Below are 9,129 nucleotides of genomic sequence, written 5' to 3' on the forward strand. Positions count from 1 at the left end.
TTTGAAAGGCGGGCGTTTAATGCGAGCGCGCGCCGTGGGGCGCTGGATGCGGTTATCAGCGTGTTGGCAGCACAGGCGCAGGCGGCAGGAACACGATGACAATTGCGGGATAATTTTTTTTAATGGAAATAAAATAATAATACTTGAAAGAGCAGTCTGTTTGGAAATTGGAACGGGGCCCCCTGATCCAGACGTACACTCAAGGATGAGACAGAATAATGCAAAAAAAAGAAGAAGAAATTCCATTAAAAACACGCATCAGGTGTACGCTTTAACGGCAGATTAACACATGTAATAGTTTCCTGATTTTTACGTAGTGCCACAGCGGGTTGAGTGCCCGCAGCAGCCCCCTGGGTGCAATTGAGACACGTCTCGTGATCGAGCCCATCCAATTGGCAGGTGAAGACCAATTATTCCAGTGATTTGAAACACATTATGAAGCGAGAGACTGTGCGCAGCGAAAACGAGTACTGCTGCACTTGTGAGCAATGCATATCTTGTAGAGCAGCTATTAAACACAAGGCCGCATTCCTTTCCAAAAGTGGGGGCGTTGTCATAGGGGAGACTCGCACTTTCAATAATGTCTTTAGGAGCCTTAATAAACAGAACAACCTAGCGGGTGTTTCGCAGTGCTGATTGGTCAATCTGCGGGCTATACAAACTGGTATAGCCCGCAGATTGACTAGAGCTGCTTACCTTTGCCGGAAAATGTACTTGCCGCCTGCAAGTTAATTGCAGCGTTTTGCGAAGCCGCTCGCACTGGACGCTGTAGAAAAAGGAATATAGATTTAGATACGGCTGTAGTTTTAAAATAGCTTGGCTTACCTTTCACACCAAGAGAGATGTGATGTGTTTTCACCGTAAGAGAAAATTCATTTCTTTTGACTCAGCGTTATGCCAATCAGCATGAGCCATACAGGATAGCTGATTTTCTTTCTATCCTTAACACATATGTAAACACAACCTTATGCCCACTTAACTTGTGTTCGGAGACAATATTGCTGGGGAAAATAAAGTTTTGTAAACAGTAGTTATTCCTAAATGCTCTCCAATGGCCATCCAGCACATTTGCCAAGCATTTTAGTGCTGGACATGGATGAGGGAAGTAACATAGGCGTACGACATGTGGCAAGTCTTTTTTGGCCTCAGGAAATAAACACTGCAACACTAACGGTTTTTATATCAGAGCTATCATATAGATACCCATTTTATTTTGTCAACACGAGGAAACATAGTCCCCTCCCTTGCGATTTATGAGGAAAGTAAAATTACCCCCAAACTACTAAATGTAAAAAATGTGTATTCATGATACTTTTGTAACTAATTTCTGCAGCATGTATGTGTAATGTATCCTTTTTCTACTTTAATTGAACAATGAGGGTGTTCTAATAGCTTTATAGACCTGCAGCTCGGGCCGTACTGGGCCTTATGGTCCCTCATACCTAGTTAAAGGCCCTCGCTTCGCTCGGGCCATTAACTCGGTCTTCAGGGCCCATAACACCCGGTACGGCCCTCGCTGCAGGTCTATAAAGCTATAGTGTACACAGTGCCTCAAAAAACGCAAACAGCAATTTTAAAGAACTAGAGAACACCCATTTTAAAAACATGTATAGCTCTTAACCCCCGCCCTCCCCCCGTCGCCCTTGGCCTTGGCAAGCACTCGCAAATGAATGGCATTGGGGTTATCGACCTGGGAAGGATGGAAGGCCGACTGTGAGCCCTCCACCCGGCCTGAAAAAAACGCGAACTTCAATAAACAATTGGGTCCTAAAATAGAGGTTTGAGGCTACCAAGATGGCAGGTTCTATTGATTCATGTATTTATTTATTTATTTATTTATTTATTTATTTATTTATATAGTGCACATAACCCGTCTAGGCGCAGTTGTTGCAAGTACATTAAGGTTACAACAGAAAAGAACATTGCGTTTAGGTTAGACAACAGAGCAGATAGCTAACCATTTCAAGGTTTACAGTAGCATCATAATTGTGGAGGCGGGCTAACATAGAAAGAAGAAGCAATGAGTATACCTGAGACTTTTGATTGTATGTGGCACATTACTGCTCCTGTGCAAAAATCCATGTTTTCAGAATTTTTCTAATGGTCCAAAAGGATGGTTCAGCTCTTAATGCTAATGGCGAGGTGCTCCATAGTTTGTCCGCAACCACCAGGAAGCTATTGCCACCTGCCTTTTGTAGTTTGTATCTAGGGATAGTTAGAAGGTGTGCATGTATGGGCCATGTTGGTCTGTTAGTTTGGTTTTCTGTGAATGTGTTCCTTAAATATTTAGGGGGCGAGTTTGCAAGGCACTTGTGCGTCAGTGAAAGGGTTTTGAAGGAAATTCGATCCTGCACTGCGAGCCAGTGACCATTCCTTCTTGCCAGGGTGAGGTGATTTTTCCTAGGGATGTTCAGGGAGACTCTGAAGGCATTGTTTTGTATCACATGGAGTTCTTTCAAGTTACAACTGTTTGTTCCAACATACAGGGCATTACAGTAGTCTAGTCTGGATAATATGAGGGCTCTGGCCAGGGTGATACAACTGTCTGTTGAAAGAAATAGTCTGCAGGCAGTAATGAGTTTGGAAGTATAGGCCGCCGCCGAGGCCGACCCATTGACTTGTCTCGTTAGCGTCAGGGCAGAATCGAGGTAGACACCTAAGGTTTGGACTTCTTTGTATACTATAATGGTTCTGTTGTCAATGTCAAATTATTTGAATTGGTTGTCTAGTTTGTTTAACTGGTTTTGTGAGCCAACAAGGAGTAGCTCTGTTTTGTCGTGGTTTAGGCATAAGCTGTGCATAGCCATCCACACCTGGAGAGTTTGTTAACTTTCATTTAATAGTGTGGAGTCAGTGTCAGATGTGCCTGTGATAGGGAGGAGGATTTGGGTGTCATCCGCATAGTTAGTATATGTGACACCCAAAGCATCCAGATGGTTAAAGAGTGGCTTTGTAAAGATATTGTATAGAGTAGGTGAAACACAAGATTCTTGTGGAACTCCACAAGAGACTGGTGCAGGCTCAGCAACTGCTGTCGGGGGCGAATACGCTCATGGTTCTGTTTGAGACGAAGGATTCTATACGTTTAGTGGATTTGGATGTGAAATGGACAGCTGAGGCAAGGTGTTTGCAGAGTACTTTGTGATTGACCAAAGGCTGCTGATGAATCAAGTAAGAGGAGGAGCGCTTGATTACCCTTGTCTTTAAGCTCATCCATTTGAATATTAAGGTCTATCAGAACTGATTCAGTGCTGTGACCAGGACTGAAACCTGACTGGCGAAGGCCCAAGAGGCAATTAGATTCTAAGTGGTTTAGAATTTGTAAGTAGGCAGCCCTGTCCAAAATATTAAGTAAGAATGGTACTGTTGTTATAGCTTGGTAGCTTGTTGGGCTGTTAGGATCTAGTGTGGGTTTTTTAAGTAATGGGAGGACCCAGACATCTTTGAGGTTAGTCGGGACGGTGCTTGTTTCGAATGAGGCATTTATTAGCAATGTGATGAATGGAGCGAGCTCCTCCACTGAGTCTTTGATGACTGATGCTGGACAAATGTCCCCCTGATATCTGGACGGTTTAAGGCTCGAGATGATTTTGGTTACTTCTGTTACGACGACTGGGACCAAATCAAATTGAGTGTTAGTTTTCGGTGGGGTATTAGTGTTCAGGAATTGTATGTCAGGTGATAGGATAGAGGTTTTAGTTTCAATTTTAGTTTGTAGTAAGGAGATTATTGTCCAGGAGGGCTTTTTGAATGTTAGTGCACCATGTTGCATTGTTAAGACAGGATTCTTGAGGTGGCACAGGAGATTCTAATTCTCGAAGGATAGTGAATTGGTGTTTGGTGCCAGCGTTTGCTTTCGTGATTCTTCCATTTTACTTGTCACCTTTTGTTTGGAGGATGGCTTGTTTGTATTTCTTAGAAGTGACAATGAAACTATCTTTATGCAATTCAGTATTTTTTCCAATTATATTCAACTGCCCTTTTAGAGCTGCGCAAGAATTTGAGATCGGTGGTATAACGCGTATTAAAGTGGGCAAGTCGATTGACTTTGTGCATACTTAGTGGCGCTACTTTTTTGACAGCATTTAGTAAGGTATAATTGTAGAGCTCAACCATCAGGGATGGGTCTCGATTAGCGTTGTTTATGTAGTTAGTGATAGAGAGCAATAACAGCAGTAGATTCTCAGCAGTAATATTGCATTTGTTTCTAGTAATGGCTGAAGGTGCTACGGTTGAAGAGTGATCAGGGAGAGGACTTTGCTGGATGGTGAAGGTGATAACGTGATGGTCTGATTAGGGGCAATGTGTATTGGATAGGAACTTGGCGTTGCAATTGCAATTGAGGTCTGCCAGCCAATATAATGTTCTGCCTCTAGTGTGGGTGGGGTTGATGACACGATGCAAGAAACCTAATGTAGTGATAGTGTTGGCTAAGGATAATGCATTGTCATTGTTGGCGTCATTAAAGCCTAGATTTAATTCACCTAGCAGTAAGATTTGTGAGTCTAGTTTGGTGCTCCATGCGAGGAGTTGTATGACATCCTCCTCAAATATGGATGTTGGACCTGGGGTCTGTAAACAATATGAAAGGTCATGGTACGTGTGGCGGTGAGAGATAGTTTGATGGTGAGGAGTTCTCCCGAAGGGAATGGTTGGTGGGATAATTTCCTTAAGCCAAGCTGTTTTTTTGCGATAAAGATTACTCCTCCGCCCCTAGAGGCTTCTCTCCCTGTCCTGAGGATTGTGTAGTTTACAGGGATGGCCAAGTGAGAGAGCTGGTCCTGCTGCTGTGTGGAGCCAGGTTTCACTGATCGCTAAGAAGTCAAGGTTATTGGTTGTGATGAGGTCTGCGATGTCTAGCGCATGTGCAAGGAGTGATCTTGCGTTTATAAGTGCATCCTTGATTGAAGAATTATCGAGGTTGTGTAGGTCTCTGGATGGACAGTTGGTTGTTGGATTTGGTGTGAGTGTTGATTTAGGGTATTGGGTATCATTAGAAGTAGTGTCCAATGAGGATATTGTAGCAAGGGCGCTAGGAGCAGTACAGGTGATGTCATTCTGCATGATAGCAAGAGAGCTACTGCTGATAGCCGTAGTCTTGCTATATGTGGAACGACTATAAACTTTGTTAGTATTATGGTAGTCCATTTTACAGTGAATTTGGTTCCCTATAGTTGTTTTTAGGCGAGTAGACAGATGATGCTGGTTTCTCAATTGTCGAGATCGTGGTCTAACATTCTTAATATTAATTGGGCAAGGACGATTGCATCTGGGCAGATCAGCATGGTGCGTTGTCAATTGGTCAGGGGTTGTGGGTTGCTGAGAGTTTGCTGAAATCTTTCGAGGTTTGTTGATTGTGGCGTTGTCAAATTGTAGATCTGGGAGGAACCGTGTGGGCAAGATAGTGTGTGCCTGTGGTAAGGAGGTAGACATTGTTAAGGTCACAAAGAGGCTAGCAGTGGGGTGTCCTGGAACCTGTGGGTAAAGTCATTGGACTCAGTATTCAGGGTGTCCATCTTCTGGTAAAGCCTGACATGGGTGACTGTGTGCAAGTTGGGCAGCGTTTAGGCGATAGCTCGCCGAGTAGTTGCACAAGGTTGCAATAGGTATGTGTTTTGAGGTTATCTAACAGTGTCTATGAGTGCGCAGTCTAGAGCATGCATGTAATGTTGTACATTATAGGTGACTTAAGTAAAGGGTGGATATAGCATATCATAGCATGGATAGAGTCCTAAGGCAAGTAGAGATATGGGACTAAAACAATTAACAGGGGGTACGACTCCTACCTACCGCTAGCATTTCAAAAAGATATGAGAGCAGTGGTGGTGACATGTCATGTACTAAGTTATATCAGGAAGGCAATAGACAGTACATTGATGCCAACTAGCAATATAGTGAGTTCGGGATGAGGGGCAGTGGAGGGTGGGGGGCAATATTGAACAGCCAGATCAGTGAGTACTTCTGTCTACTGCTCAGACAGCTTTGTCTTTGTGCACCACACCATAATCATTGACGCAAACCAAACCCACTGATTGAGGCGTCAGAATAATAATACCCATCAGATATCGCCATTACATATTTTCATTAAAAGTTATCATGTAATGTGTCTTAACAAAGATCAGCAAAATCATAGGTGGTAAATGTTTAATAGAGACACAAAAAGTGATGAATGGACATGTTTAATTAATCATAACCAATGGCATTGCTCTGGGCAGCTCCCAGTTCATCATGCATATCTCACTTGTACCATCACAGAAGTCAACTGGCCATCTGCAAGTCAGTCTTGGTCTTGCCACTGACAGGCAGAGAGTCATAGGGCCACATTAATGGAATTAATTGCACGGCAAATAGGGACTTTGCGCACCCAATCTTGCGCAAAACCCCATTTGTCGATTCATGGAAAGCAATGCGCGGGGCTTACCTGGGATTTATGATAAGATATTATATTTTATTTGCATTGCGCCCATACACACGTTTTTCAGTGCATGACGAGACAAGGGAGAGGAACAAGGGAGGACAAAACATTGATCTTACTAGGCCCAGTGATATTGAGAATGTGCAAGTGCAGGGGAGGGGAAGGGGGGGAAAGTGCGAGGGGCAGGGGGGGAGAGTGGAAAGTGCTGAACACATGATAAAACAATGAACAGGTAGTGCGGCCAGCAGTGGTAAGTGCAAGAATAACGTTTAAACAATGAGTGTCTAAATAAGTGCAGGAAGAGGACTGTAGGGTAACAGGTACAGACCCAATTGCAAGGGTTGCCGGAGGCAGTGCAGGTGTGCGGCTGGATGGGCAAGGACCTGGGCCCAAAGCAGAGGGTAACCAGGTGCTCAGTGCCAAAACAGACAGATCAGCAGGGGAGAGGAAGAGAGAAGGCAGAAACAAAGAGGAAGGTCTTGAGGAGCTTCCGGAACCGAAGATGGTTCTCCTCAAGTTTCAGAGAGGCAGGGAGGCTGTTCCAGGGGGAGGTCCCAGCCGAGGAAAGAGATCCACCCCCAACTTGTTGCTTGGAGAAGCGACTGACCCTGAGGGAGTTAGAGGTGGAGGAGTGAACAGTTCGAGTAGGAAGGTATTTACAGAGGGAGAGTTGAAGGTATTGAGGACCCAGGCCCCAGAAAGCCTTGTGGATAATGCAAAGGGTATTGAATTTAATCCTTGCAGCCAATGGGAGCCAATGAAGGGACTTCAGGGCTGGAGAGATACGATCCCAGGACTTGAGACTCAGGACAAGTCTTGCAGTCCTATTCTGGATGAGCGGCAGAGGGCAGAGAGTGGTTCTAGGAAGATTAAGAAAGAAGCTATTGCAGTAGTCCAGCCTAGAGAGAACCAGAGCTCAAGAGACAGTGAGCTTCTGGGGGAAGGAGAGGAAAGGAAGAATACCTCTGAGGAGGTGCAGTTGGTAATTTGACTTGTATGAGACATCAGAGATGTGTGGAGAAAAGATAAGCGTGGAGTCGAAGATGACCCCAAGGTTCTTAGCCTCGCAGGTGGGAGCAGGGAGAGAGCCAAGGGAGGCCAACCAGAGAGTTGCAGGAAAGGAAGGTGCAGGTGTGCCGATGAAGAGGATCTCTGTTTTACTGGCATTAAGGCAGAGGTCGTTGGAGGCGCACCACTGCTGGATTGCAGACAGACATTCAGAGATGAGAGAGGAAGAAGAGGTGGCAGAGGGGAGCCTGAAGACAAGTTGGGTGTCATCTGCGTAGCACTGAAAGTTTGAGCAGAGAGCAGCAATGCAGTGGGCGAGCGGTGCCAAGTATTGATTGAAAAGCCAGGGAGAGAGGTTAGACCCCTGGGGAACACCACAGGTAGAAAGTGAGATAGAGGAAAGGAAAGGAAATATCCAAGTTGTACCTGGGAGGGTCTATCGGAGAGGAAGGATGTCAGCCAGGCCATGGCCAGATCAGTGATACACAGGTTATCACAGAGGCGATTGAGCAGGATGATATGTTTGACCGTGTCAAAGGCAGAAAATAGATTGAGTAGGATGAGGACAGATGGGATATTCAAATCCAGGTTGGAGAGCAGGTCTTCACTGGTGTTCAGGAGAACATTTTTTCTGCTTCTGGCAGCTCCAAAGCCAGACAGATGGTCATGGAGACAACCAACAGAATCAGTGTGAAGATTACATTGGGATTTGCCAGCTTTTCCAGGATTTTTCCCAAAAAAGGAGTGATAGAGATCGGGCGATAGTTAGCCGAGCAGGAGGGGTCGGATGTGGGTTTCTTGAGTAGAGCATGCACACAAGAGTGCTTCAGAGGGGAGGGGAAGGCTCCAGATGCAAAGGAATGGTTGCAGAAGTCGGCCAGAGCAGGAGCAAGGGTGTCAATGTGGTCCTTAATGGTTTTGGATGAACAGGGAAGAACCAGTTTTGCCGAGACTTTCATAGATCAGACTTGTCTGGAAATCTCATCAGGGGAGAACAGAGGAAAAGATGAGAAGGAGGGAGGAGAGGTGGCTGCTGGGGGCCGCAGGTAGCAGAGAGAGGAGGGGGAGGATGAGGAGAGGATGAAAGGGTGAACAGGATGTCCTGAGTTTTTGAGGTCAAATGAGAGGCAAGGGCTGTGCAGAAGGCCTGGGAGGCAACAGGAGAGGTAAAGACTGCAGCAGGGTTGGCCAGTTCCTTGCAGATTTTAAAGAGTGCGGCCAAATTGTTAGATGCAGCAGAGATGCAGGCTTGGATATGGTCTCTCTTCTTAGTGCGGACAGAGAGCCGGCATTGCCTTTGGAGCAGACTGTAGGCCAGTTTGTCAGAGGATGCACAGGAAGCCTGCCATTTACTCTCAGCCACCCTACACTTACGTTTAAGGGTAACAAGGTAAAAATCGTACCAAGATTTGCACTTGGCTTTGGGCTTCAGGCGGATCTTCATGACAGGGGCAAGAACATCAAGAGTATCAGAGATAGAAGAGTAGAGCATGTAAAGGGCTGTGTTTAAATGTGAGTCAGCCAGAGGAGGAGGAAGGGGAGAGAAAGTGGTAACGAAAGCCTCAGCAGACATACGTTTCATGGGTCAGATGACTAAGAAGGTAGGTGGCTGTGTTGGAGTTGTCTTGGCCTGAGGGGTAGAGAGGAAGATATGGGAGGAAAGGAGAGAGTGATCACTCCACGAGAGAGGAGTGGTCAGAGGCATA

This window comes from Ambystoma mexicanum, chromosome 9 (genome assembly GCF_040938575.1).
Source record: "Ambystoma mexicanum isolate Mex_15411 chromosome 9, UKY_AmexF1_1, whole genome shotgun sequence".
NCBI classification, from domain to species: Eukaryota; Metazoa; Chordata; class Amphibia; order Caudata; family Ambystomatidae; genus Ambystoma; species Ambystoma mexicanum.